The sequence below is a fragment of the Somniosus microcephalus genome, chromosome 7 (genome assembly GCF_052327205.1).
Source record: "Somniosus microcephalus isolate GS21.2 chromosome 7, FLI_Smic_1.0, whole genome shotgun sequence".
In the NCBI taxonomy this organism is placed as follows: Eukaryota; Metazoa; Chordata; class Chondrichthyes; order Squaliformes; family Somniosidae; genus Somniosus; species Somniosus microcephalus.
This window is the reverse complement of record NC_140993.1, coordinates 248,381,292-248,394,489: the sequence shown is the minus strand read 5'-3', so window position 1 is coordinate 248,394,489 and position 13,198 is coordinate 248,381,292. Positions and strand designations below refer to the sequence as shown.

General features: G+C 46.9%; 1 protein-coding gene and 1 pseudogene across 2 annotated transcripts in view; one reads left to right on the top strand and one right to left on the bottom strand.

Annotated features, from left to right (window-relative positions):
* The window catches only part of nsmce2 (NSE2 SUMO ligase component of SMC5/6 complex), a 245,096-nt gene that overhangs the window by 31,363 nt on the left and 200,535 nt on the right, over window positions 1–13,198 (top strand). The window lies entirely within an intron of this gene.
* Window positions 12,828–12,955, bottom strand: LOC147115208 (U4 spliceosomal RNA; annotated as a pseudogene).

The following is a 13,198-nucleotide window of genomic DNA, read 5'->3' as shown; positions in this document are numbered from 1 at the left end:
CGGGTGGATGCGGGGAAGATGTTCCCGATGATGGGTGAAACTAGAACTAGGGGGCATAGTCTTAGAATAAGGGGCTGCTCTTTCAAAACTGAGATGAGGAGGAACTACTTCACTCAGAGGGTGGTAGGTCCATGGAATATGCTGCCCCAAAAAGCTGTAGAAGCTACATCATTACATAAATTTAAAACAGAAATAGACAGTTTCCTAGAAGTAAAGGGAATTGAGGGTTATGGGGAGCGGGCAGGAATTTGGACATGAGTCTAGGTTCGGATCGGTCATGGCCCTGTGGGTAGCGGAGCGGGCCCAGGGGCCGTGTAGCCTGATCCTGCTCCTATTTCGTGTGTCTAATTCTGTTAGATTCAGGAGATGGTTCTGTGATAGTGGATTGGCGGTTAGGATCAGATCAGCCATGATCTTATTGAATGGCGGAGCAGGCTCGAGGGGCCGATTGGCCTACTCCTGCTCCTATTTCTTATGTTCTTATGCTCAGACTACACAGTTCAAAGTCACAGCTGTGGGCAAAAATATCAACTCCAAGTTCAGGCTTTCGAGGGAGGCTTTGGCCTTGAAATAAAAACATTAATGAATGCATTAAAAGACACAAAAGATAATTCATTGGCTAAATTTAATCATGTTGCTATGAAATACTTGATTTTTGAATTTTTTTTGTTTTGTTTAAACCCTTATTTTTGAAGTTAGACATTTTAGTTACTGAGGGGAAAAATGGCAATGAAAACATTTTCAGGAAGCATTTTGAGATAATGTTATGAACCCAGTGGCTAGATTGTGGAATCAGACTTTACATGGGCAAAACCTATAATAAATATAGACATAAGAATATATAATGGAAAAAGTTGACACACAAAATGTGACACCAGGTTGTTAAGTGCTGCAAACAGGAAATGCACACATGCAAGATTTTTAATGTTATGTATATGATGTTTACCTTGATTGGGCTTTCAGAGAGGCACACAAACTGTAATTGGTGGAATTCAGTGAAGTATGGTACATTATTCATGCTGTGCTCAGGAATATGGTTGCAATGCACTTGCTCAGTTTGTAGTGAGTTGTGCTGCCTCCATGATGATCTGGAGGAGTTCTGGTATCTGCTTAGTGAGGGATTAGACTGACATTCGTTAGTTGTCTAATGGCCAAGTAATGATTATCCTCCTTGGTTGGGTCAGGTTGGCTGTAAGGTGACTTGCCTGCTGATGGGAGATTGGAACTAAGTGAATCCTCTGTGGTAGATTCAGTAATCTGATGATTGACCACTCACCCAAGAGGTGAGTGGAGCTGAACACTGCAATAGTTAATGAACAGCCCCACACCTGACCTTATGGTGGTGGGATGATCATTGATAATGCAGCTGAAATTGGGCTGAGGATGCTTCCGTGAGAAACTCTTGGAGCTGCAATGATTGGCCTCCAATAACCAATCATCTTCCTTTGTGTTGGGTATGATTACAGCCACTGGAGAGTTTCCTCTTGATTCTCATTGTCCTCAGTTTTAGTAGGGCTTCTGGGTACCAAAATGCTGCCTTGATGTCAAGGACAATTGCTTTGGCTTCCTCTATGGCATGTCTGGATCCATATCTGGTTCAAGGCTGTGAAGAGGTCTGGAGCTGAATGTTTGACTGAACCCAAACTGAGTGTCTGGCAAGAAGGTTATTGGTGAGTAGATGTTGCTTGACAGCACAATTAATGACTCCTTCCATCATTTTGCTGATTATTGGGAGGAGGTTGATGGGGTGTTAATTTGCCAACTTAGATTGGTCCTGCTTTTTGTGGATAAAACATACCTGGACAATTCCACACTGTTAGCTAGATGCCAGTGTCATAACTGCAATGGAATAGTTTGGAGGTGGGGGTGGGTGGGTGTGTGGAGACGGCTAGTTCCAGTGCACAGGTTTTCAGCACCACAACCAGGATGATGTCGGGGCCCATGGGCTTTGATGTCCACTGCACTCAGCCACGAAGATCTGACAGAAGAGTAAAAGATAAAAGTGTGAAGCTGAAATTACAAAGAATAAGAATAAACTTGGCCCGGATTTTGCGATCAGCAACGAAGGAACGGCGCTTGCCATTCACCTTGCTGACAGCTGCCCACAAAGTTTTGACCGTCTTTAGAGTGCAGGCTTCCTCTAATCTGGCATCTGTTCCAGCGTGTCGCCCTCTACAGGGCATTTGTGGTATCTGTGAGCAGGAAAAGTAAACAGTGAGGCTCTTCAACCAATCAGATTGAAGAATCCTCATTGAGACAGAGTCCAAACCAGGAAGTATAAAGAAGGAAATATAAATTAGATTTAAATGATGTACAGAAAGCGAATTACAAATGGGATCAAGGGAGAGAGATAAAAGAGACAGACAGAAAAAGTAAAAAAATAAAATATTTTAATTTTAATTCTTAAGAAAAAATCTCTAACTAATTTTCTTCTGAGGGAATGAGACTCCACACTTGTAAAATTAATTTTTCAGGGCCAGAGAGGTTGTTTAGCAGTAATTATCACTTACCATGCTGTTAAAAACTTACTTATTCATGAATGCTCCAGCCCTAACTTTTTCAGCCGCCTTTAGTGGGGAACGAGTAGGCAACTACAGCAAGTTCACACCGTTGCAGTCATTTCAATGCCGAGTCTATCGGTGAGGACTGCAACAGTGCACCCAGTGGAGGAGCGGGGTATCTCTGGCAGCAACTTTTAGATTTGCGTGTTTAACTGTGTACATGCGGATGCCAGAAGTTGCTGTCAGATTTACCTCAGTAACGGTGGTGAGGCTACTTAGCGTTATTTTACTGCAAAATCCGGGCCAATATGTGAGGAAGAAAACTGAAGTCAAGGTGCAAGTTTCTACACTAACACAATAATATGTGGTCTTTCAATTTAGAATACTATATTCGCTGCTCATGATGTGGTCTCCTCTACATTGGGGAGACCAAACACAGATTGATTGACCGCTTTGCGGAACACCTCCGTTCAGTCCGCAAGCGTGACCCTGAGCTTCCGGTTGCTTGCCATTTTAATTCTCTGTCCCACTCCCACACTGACCTCGCTGTCTTCGGCCTCCTACGCTGTTCCAATGAAGCTCACGCAAGCTTGAGGAACAGCACCTTATCTTTTGATTAGGCACTTTATAACCTTCCGGCCTCAACATTGAGTTCAACAACTTCAGATCATAACCACCGTTTCCATTTTCACGGACAGCAGGGGCTGGTAATGGTTCTGCTGTTGCCATTTACAACATCCCTGGACCTATCTTTTGTTTCTTTGTTGTCCCATTACCACCCCCTTTTGCCTTGCATCATCATCCTGTTTGTCATTTAATCACTCCTGCCCTCCACCTTATCGTTAGGCACTATATAAATGCAGGTTGTTTTTGTTGTTGTAAAGCAGTGAATTTTATGTATTGCTGAAACATTTATGTCTCAAACAATAAGGTAAAGTTACTTACTATACCAGTTGGTCATTGTGAATTGTGGCATTTTGCATCTGTGTAGTTACTATTAATATATACTGCAGATGGGGAAATAAAGGTGTGGTTCTGGGAATTCATTGTGATATTGGGGCATTTTGTTCTTGCCCAGACTGACCCTTCATAGGCAAGTTATAGATTTTGTTGCGCTCGAGAAAAAAAAACATTGAATGCTAGAATACTGCTGTGTATTTCCAGCATTTTCTGTTACCAAACACATCTTCCCCTCCCCTCCACTTTCAGCATTCCGAAGGGACTGTTCCCTTTGCGACAGCCTGGTCCACTCTTCCATCACCTTCAACGCTCCCTCCCCTTCCCACGGCTCTTCCCATGCAAGCACAGGAGGTGCGACACCTGCCCTTTTATCTCCTTCCTTCCTACCGTCCAGGACCCCAAACATTCCTTCTAGGTGGAACTGCGATTTACTTGTTGTACTTTCAGTTTAGTATTCGTTGCTTACGATGCCGTTTCCTCTACATTGGCGAGACCAAAAGCAGATCGGATGATCGCTTTGCTGAACACCTCTGTTCAATCTGCAAACGTGACGCTGAGCCTTCGGTCACTTGTCACTTTAATTCTCCGTCCGACTCCCATTTTGATCTCTCTGTCCTCGGCCTCCTACACTCTTCCAATGAAATTCAACGGATGCTGAAGGAACAACACCTCATCTTTTGATTAGGCAACATCGAGGTCAACAATTTCAGATCATAACCTCTGCCCCCATTTTTTTTCCAGACAGCAGGTGCTGGTAATGATTCTGCTGTTCATGACATCACTCCTGCTTTCCACCCTATCACAGCCCTTCCCTTTTGTTCTCCCTACCCGCTTTCCCTGCCTCTGTACTTGCTTAAAACCACATTTTCCAGTTCTGATGAAAGGTCACAGACCTGAAACGTTAACTCTGTTTTTCTCTCCAGAGATGTTGCCTGACCTGCTGAGTATTTCCAGCATTTTCTGTTTATATTATTGAATGCTAGAAATCTGAAATGAAAACAGAAAGGGGAAACGCATAATAGATCAATCAGCATCTGAGAATGAAAGATAGGTTAACATTTCTGTGATTAATAAAGCAGTTTTACTTGAGGTATTGTATTACTGGCTTTTTTCCTGTTGCTGACTGCCATCGATAATGGGGCTACAAGTTACTGCTATGAAGTTAAGTGGCTTGATCATGTTAATAGATTTAAATGACCAAGCTATTCAATTCAAAATATTCTGACCCACAGGAGATCCAGACCTGGCCCTAGCATCATCGCCTGTGTTGTGGGCTATAGGGAAATGACAGGGGAATGGGACTAATTGGATAATTTTTTGAACGAGCCGGCACAGGCACGATGGGCCGAATGGCCTCCTTCTGTGCTTTTATGATATGATTGAGGTATGCAGCCCTTCATCAGAACTGATCATGGGCTAAAAGCTAACTTTTCTCCAAAGATGCTGAGCGACCTGTTGTATGTTGCCAGCATTTTCTGTTTTTGTGACGTGAGGTTCCTTTTTTAATGGACTTTGTTCCGATATATCTTCCACATATTGTAATTAGAATATTTCTAGCTGACTTGGTCAGTAGTCAGTCTGAGGCCCGCAGAGACACTGAACTACGTTTGTGACTTTTTGGTAGTGTTTTACCACATAAGTCAGAAATCATGTATCAAGCAACAATTTTATGTTTAGACATAGCTCCGAAGAAGTTTATTTGTTTTAATATTTTCAGGAGAATAGTAAAGTTTGTAAAATTTTGAACATGTACTATTTTTGTGCTGAGAAATGTCTATTTACCTGTTTAATTAAAAACAATTATCTGTTGATTTATAGCCTGGGTCTTGGTCCAAGAGGTCATGTGTCCAGTAAACCAGAATATACTGGGGAGAGTTTTATGTTCGATTCTGAGGTCTTGCTACATCTACTTCAATACTGGGCCGTTAAGGGCACACTTTGATTCATAGGGTTCTTGAGGTTCACTGATGAAAGTGATCATTGACGCTGAACCCAAGTTGTACATCTTGCTTAAAAACGCAAAAATGTAGCTGAACAGAGCCTTCATATAACTTAGAATTTGTCAGTGGCTATAAGTTGCAATAATCTTAAAAAATTATGAAAAATAGACGTATTTTGCTGTAGATTGTGATGCATTGCTCCTTATGGTACACTTATGTTGCAATATAAAATGACTGTGTGTAAACAAAAATTCTTTGGCTAATTGAACAGTAAACACGAGTCTTAAATTGGAAGAGATATTCATTAAAAGTGCCTAGTATAAATATTTTTCATAAACTATCTGGAATGAAACGTATTAACTTGTATACCTCCTCAGAGGTACAATAAGGGTTGTTGAATAGTTTTTCTATGGATGTACTTGGGCAACAAAGCAGCGCCAGCCTGTCTGCATTCATAATTTGTGATAAATTTGTGCCTATGGTTGATAGTCTGGAATTAATTGAGTGCCATATTGGATAAACATCTTGAATTATTGTGTTGATGCAAAGATTCTCTTCCCTCGAGTGGGTACGCAAGTCTGCAATGAAGGGGAAACCTTAAGAGGAAGCATGGTATTTGCTGAGTTGCTTGCTGCTTTGCTACGGGGACTTGAGGGATGGCACATGATTGTGCAACACAAGTTAAGCAAACAGAGATTTGCTTGTTTCTTACTATTAAAAGCAGCTGAACACAGTTAACTGGTATGAAGCTATCTTTAGTGCAGATTTGTGCATCTGTGCAGAAGTAATGCATAAATAACCTCTGCTACAGCAGCCTCACTACAGTGCTGGTTTTGCTAAATCAGAATCTTGAGGAAAATAGGTGTAGAAGCTGTGGCCTTTTATCCTTGGTAATCCTCCAATTTCAGTGGAAAAACCGATGAGCTGATCAACGAGTACTTTTAAAAGGATAACGTGCATTAGTTAGGAGCCTGACTCAAGTTACACAGCTTGAAATCTTTGCCATCAGCAGATGATGTTTCACATTTAAGCAGCAAAAAAGTTGTGAAAGTATTGAAACAGAAGAGTAATAGACTTTTTATGGAATATTTTAAAATAGTAAATGTAACATCAAAGATGAGGCTGTTAAATTTCAAATATTTCAATGTTAAGCCAACTGAAAAGCTATGGTTTCCTGCTAAATATTTAAATGTCAAATTGGTGGAGAACTGCCAAATAACTCACTTTGAAAGCGGCATATTTTCATGCTAGTTACTGTGAATAAAAACCTGTTGCACATCATTATTTCGAAGAGGGAAATTATATGAAAAGGGTGGCGAATGTGTCGACACATAGGTCTGTTGCCTCTGGTACCCGAGTTGAAATCCATCCTAGGCTAATGGGACAAAACTTTTGTTTCTCTGATCGTGGAAAAAGTACTTCATAAAATTGAGCACTTTCAATTAAATTACAAGTGATTAAAAGTTCATGGGATAAACCTACACATAATTGAGCATCGTTTGACAATCTCAGAGACTTCAAGCAAACTGGTTTGAGAAAAAGGAGTGTTATCCTGGGACAGTAGTGGGTGTTCTTCTAGGTCTGTCCACTTTCATCAGGATTCTGACTTGCTTAGATTTTCCTCTGTGTATATCTCTATGCTACAAAATATTTGGCAGTCCAGTACTTGTGATGCCACTGTGGCTGAGGTTATTTATGTGTTTCCACACAAAATGAAGCAATATGTACTAAAATAGCTCCATGCTTAGTTGCTTTTTGTAGTAAGAAACAAATGTTGCTGTGGGCTAAAGCACTGTATTTTATGGTATTAAAGGGAACTTTATTCTGTCTCTAACCCACAATATTCCTGGTCTTGCATTCCTTGATGCTGATAGTGGATACAAAATGTTAAAACGCTTTCTTGATTTCACATTCCCATTCAAACCTTTTATAAAACGTGTACAAATGGCTGGACTTGCCATTTTTATTAAAACATGCCAACCACATTAAATAACAGTGCCTTAACAAAGTGGAATTTAAATTTGATCCAGGCATTTACTAATATTTCACAACTTTGAAAATATATAAAGACAGATATAGTAGTTCCAAATACATTTCTAAAACCTGTATAAGTTCCTCTACATCGTGGTTGGCAGGTATTGAAGCATTAAGATGTGATTAGCTTTGAAAAGTTGCCCAAGTAGAGGTACAAACAGTAAGACTATCTGACACCCAGTTACAGCAAGATGCCAGAGGCTTGCACCAGTTTGACCCATGACGAATTTAATTTTCAGTTGGAGTTGCCCTTTTTTATTTTGCATTATATCTTGGACCATTCCTCATTCCAAAAGATCTAATCCGTTACAATCTCCTCAGTCCTCATTGCAGGTGCCAGCTGGTAAATGCGGTGCTCAGTAAGTTGTAGCTCTGGATCAATGATTACTTAGTTCTGACTTCAGACACTGCCGAATTCCACTTTATCCACTCAACAGATGATGTTTGACAGGGAAGGAGCACATCTGAAGTCAATAACCTTAATTTTGTGGTGTTTAATTTTAGTATTTACACTACAATATAAATTTATTTTTAAGGAAGGCTATACCTTAAATCTTTTGAGATACCAGAAGTTAATTGCAGTCAGGTTAATATCACCATTACTTATCTTCCTAATATATCAAAGAAAGCTTTTTTTGGGTATCGCTCTCTCTCTTCCCCCCCACAGTCGCGCTCTCTCTTTCCCCCCCGCCCCCCCAGTCGCTCTCTTCCGCCCAGTCGCTCTTTCTCTCTTCTCCCCCCCCCCCCCCAGTCGCTCTCTCTCTCTCTCTCTCTTTCTCCCCCCCCGTCGCTCTCTCTCTCTCTTTCCCCCCCCCCCCAGTCGCTCGCTCTCTCTCCTCTTCCCCCCCCCCCCGTCGCTCTCTCTCTTTCCCCCCCCCCCCCCCCAGACGCGCTCTCTCTCTCTCTCTCTCTCTCTCTCTCTTCCACCAACAACATGCCCTCGAAAAAGCCTCGGCACCGCCGGGCACTCCAGCTAGTATATATATGGATCGATCTGTCTGTCTGTCCTTCCGTCTGTCTGTCCGGCTATACACTCTAAAGTTATAGAGCGTACCTACACGTGCGTTACATCAAAAGAAAGCTTACGATTCCAGAACGGTCATAAGCGTATTACGTTTCAGCGAGACAAAAATTGCGCCCGCGGTATCCAAAAAACGTTCAAAATTCTGCTCATTATCCGCTCATTAGCATAGAGTGACATTAAGGTCGACCAATCGTACGGTCGAGCGACCCGACGGTCGACCAATCGCTGCGTGGCGGGGGCGGGTTCGTCACGCGTGCGGGCCCTCCTAGAGTCGAGCAACAGGACGATTGACCAATCCTACGCTTCGGTGACATGACGGTCGACCAATCGGTGTGTGTGTGAGCGGGCCTTATCGTTCTGAACCGAGGTGAGCGGCCGCCATCTTGATTCCAAACTGTTCATTTCTTTTTCCCGCTTTCTGCGTGTTTCTTTTCAAATCTACATTTCCAGCAAAAAAAAATTGCTTTTATTAAATTGTTTAAAAAAAAAAAAGTTAATTCATTTGTAAATATTTTCTCTAACCTGATGATTCTTTTTCCTACCTTTCCCCGTTTTTCTAAGGCCTCAAAGCCTAGGCCTCAAAGCCTGGGCCTCTCCTGCCCAGCCACGCCCGAGCTAGGTAATTGTCCCATGGCTTGTGGTAAGCTCCTCCTCCCCCCCCCCCCCCCCCCCCCGTCTCCCCCGTCACGTTACCCGGGGCAACGGCGTCGGCCGCGAGGGACACTGGATAGGCACAGGGTGCGCGCGCAGCAGGCAACGTACAGAGCGCGGGAAGCCAGCAGGTCAGATGCGGCGTCTCTCTCCCCCGCTCGGCGGTCTTGAAGCCGGCTCGGGCGGGGAGGGGGGGGGGGGGAAGGGAAAGAGGTGGGGAGGGGGGGGGGAAAGAGGTGGGGAGGGGGGGGGGAAAGAGGTGGGGAGGGGGGGGGGAAAGAGGTGGGGAGGGGGGGGCAAAAGAGGTGGGGAGGAGGGGGGTGGGGAGGAGGGGGGTGGGGAGGAGGGGGGGGAAAAGAGGTGGGGAGGAGGGGGGGAGAGAGGTGGGGAGGGGGGGAGGGGGGGAAAGAGGTGGGGAGGGGGGGGAAGAGGGGGGGAGGGAGGTGGGGAGGGGGAGGAGGAGGGAGGGGAGGAGGGGGGGAGGAGGGAGGGGGGAGGAGGAGGGGAAGGGGGGGAAGAGGGGAGAGGGGAAAGAGGTGGGAGGGGGAGAGAGAGGGGTGGGGGGGGAGAGAGGGGAGGGGGGGGGAGAGGGGAGGGGGAGGGGGAAGAAGGGGGAGGTGGGAAAGAGGTGGAGGTGGGGGGGAAGAGAAGAGGTGAGGGGGGGGAAGAGGTGGGAGGGGGGAGAGGTAGGAGGGGGAGGGGGGAAGAAGGAGGGGGGAAGAGGGGGGGAAGAAAGGGGGGGAAGAGGGAGGGAAGAAAGGGGGAGGGGGGGGGAAGAGGGGGGGGAGGAGGGAAGAAGGGAGGGGGAAGAGGTAGGAGGGTGGGGGGAGAGGTAGGAGGGGGAGAGGGGGGGAGGTGGGGAGAGGGGGGAGGTGGGGAGAGGGGGGAGAGGTAGGAGGGGGGGGAGAGGTGGGAGGGGGGGGAGAGGAGGGAGAGAGGGGGGGAGGGGGAGAGGGAGAGGTGGGGGGGAGAGGGTGGGGGGGGAGAGGTGGAGGGGGAGAGGTGGAGGGGGAGAGGGAGGGGCAAGAGGTAGGGGGGTAGAGGTGGGGGGGAGAGGGGGGGGAGAGGGGAGGGGGAGGAGAGGGAGGGGGAGAGGTAGGTAGGGGGAGAGGGAGAGGGAGGGAGGGGGAGAGGGAGGGGGGGAGAGGGAGGGGGAGAGGTAGGGGGGGGAGGGGTAGGGGGGGGAGGGGGGAGGGGGGAGAGGGAGGGAGGGGGAGGGGTAGGAGGGAGGGGGGAGTGGGAGGGGGAGGGGGGAGAGAGGTAGGGGGAGGGAGGGGGAGGGGGGGAGAGGTAGGAGGGGGGTGGAGGGGGAGAGGGAGGGGGGGGAGAGGGAGGGGGAGAGGGAGGGGGAGAGGGAGGGGGGGGGAGAGGGAGGGGGAGAGGGAGGGGGGGGAGAGGGAGGGGGAGAGGGAGGGGGGGGAGAGGGAGGGGGAGAGGTGGGGGGGGAGGGGGAGGGGGAGAGGTGGGGGGGGAGGGGGAGGGGTAGGGGGGGGGGAGAGGGAGGGAGAGGGAGAGGGAGGGGGAGGGGTAGGAGGGAGGGAGGGGAGGGAGGGGGAGGGGTAGGAGGGAGGGGGAGGGGTAGGGGTAGGAGGGAGGGGGAGGGGTAGGAGGGAGGGGGAGGGGTAGGGGGGAGTGGGAGGGGGAGGGGGGAAGAGAGGTAGGGGGAGGGAGGGGGAGGGGGGGGAGAGGTAGGAGGGGGGGTGGAGGGGGGGAGAGGTGGGAGGGGGGGTGGAGGGGGGGAGAGGTGGGAGGGGGGGTGGAGGGGGGGAGAGGTGGGAGGGGGGGGAGAGATAGGAGGGGGGGGTGGAGCGGGGGGGAGAGGGTAGCCCCCCTCTTTCCCCCCCCCGGTCGCGCGCAGCCGCAGCGCGCGCTCTCTTCCAACAACAACATGCCCTCAAAAAAGCCTCGGCACCGCTGGGCACTCCAGCTAGTGCATAATAAATCTGCAGACTTACTTGGTCACCTATCTACGCACTTTTTTGAAGTGTATGCTCATAACACAAAGAAAATGACATGCATATTTGAATAGTACATAAAGGGCTGCAGCTCATTTAAGCGGCTTTATTGCTGATAGAAGAGCTTTTGTAACTCGTGGAGGAGGAGAATTGAATCCTTTCATGGGTTGGATCACAGGCTGATGTGCTTAACTCCACCAGAGGGCACTCGTGTTGGACAACCACAGCATCTACTGTTACATGTGGTTCTTTTAATCATCGTGTTTTTAGTGTTAATTGAAAGCAGCTTTTTCCCCTTTAAGCTGGATGCTGTGTTTTGTGCACCCTATTAAATTCCATGTGTTGTGGCGGTACCACCGGGTGTCCCTTACTTATGTTACATAGTAAAGTTAAAGAGAATTATTATGTATGTATATAACTTACCTGTTTGGGCCGTTTCCCCTTTAAGAACGCGACCTAACGCACTGACGTCACGTCACGCATCACGTGACTCACCTAAACGCGTCGGCCGCCGGCCCAGTCTGGCATTCCGCTCCTGCGGTGGCCGCCGGCCTAGTTTGGCCTCCCGCGCCCGCGATGGCCGCCGGCCCGGTTTGGCCTCCTGCTCTCGCGACTTCGGCTGCAACGGCCAGCCACAGTTGCCGGGTAAACGCGCCGACGTATCGACGCGGGTCACGTGACCGCCCAAGCGCGGGCAAACGCGTTGACATCACGACACAGGTCACGTGACCACCTAAGCACGGGAAAACACGGCCGAGCGTGCTGACGTCATCACGCAATCCACAGAACTGCGGACTCAGTCCTCGTGGCGTCCCGCTGGGGAAAGACCTACTCCACGGTTCTCCTGCATCCATCTCTCTTACCTGCTGTATTTCATCTGTTCCTGCATTAACGAACTTCTTGATTGTTTCTCCTGAAGTCGAACTCGATTATTTAGTAGGCATTCGTCCAATACCTACCTAGGTGAACACGAATACGCTACAGTGTGACATTTAATCTTCTCCAGCCTGTTGATATTTAATCTTCTCCAGCCTGTTGATATGAGCAAATTGAGGATGTAATACACATGTCTGTTTAGATTCACAAGGAGACCTAGATTCAAGATTAAATGTACGAGAATTAGGACAGAGAGCAGGAGAAAATGTTATTTACACGGGGCTGAGAGGTTGTGGAATGCACTACTGGAGTTAGTGATTGAAGCAGAGACTATTTAAGTATAGAGTAGATATGTGGTTGGAGGAAAGGGGAATAAAGGGATATGAGAACAGGGCGTGTACATGGGATTAGGAGACTGCTCGTGTGGAGGGTAAACACCAGCGCGGACTGGTTGGGCTGAATGGCCTGTTTCCATATTGTAATTTCTATGTACTGTAATTAACGTGCCAATTCCTTTAATTCTGGTGCAAAGGTGGAGTTATGCCCTTTTTAAGGCCATAAAGTCTAATTATTGTTAAATAAACAGTTTCAGATAAATCAGAGTTTAATTGTTGGATGAGCAAATGGTGCTAATTGGAAAATGTAATTTAAGTTTCAGGCTTTGAGTCAGAAGAACACAGTATTGTGATTGGCTTTCTTGCTCATTTTAAGTTCAGTTGCTGTTAAATGCTAATTACCTCCAACCTGGTATATCTTGAACACCATCTTCCTGTGTATCCTGGGCTTTACAAAAGGCAAGAGATGAGAATTAACTACATTGGTAAAGGAATATTTATTAATAATCAAGACAACTCATTTATGACTTTCACAGTTTAGGGTTGTGGAATTTGATCACAAAATACTGTTTAAATACCCCAATAAGGGGAAAAAAAACCATGCTTAAAAAGTTTTCAATAAGTAATAACCACACCTCCGTTAAACATCATTAGCTATGAGATGCTAATGTGCAAAGGTTGTTAAGTGGAGTAAGAAATTTACAAGCAATTTGCTGACCTCCGCTACAATTTACAAGCATCTACAGCTGCCTGGATTTCTTGAGCAGTAGTCTTAAGGGGACAGACCAGATTTGCACCCAACATCACAAACCGTGCTCTAGACCACAGACACATTGCCTCGAGCAATGGCTTAGAAGATCATAAAATCACAGAACTTTACGGCACAGAAGGAGGCCATTCGACCCATCGTGTCTGTGCCGGC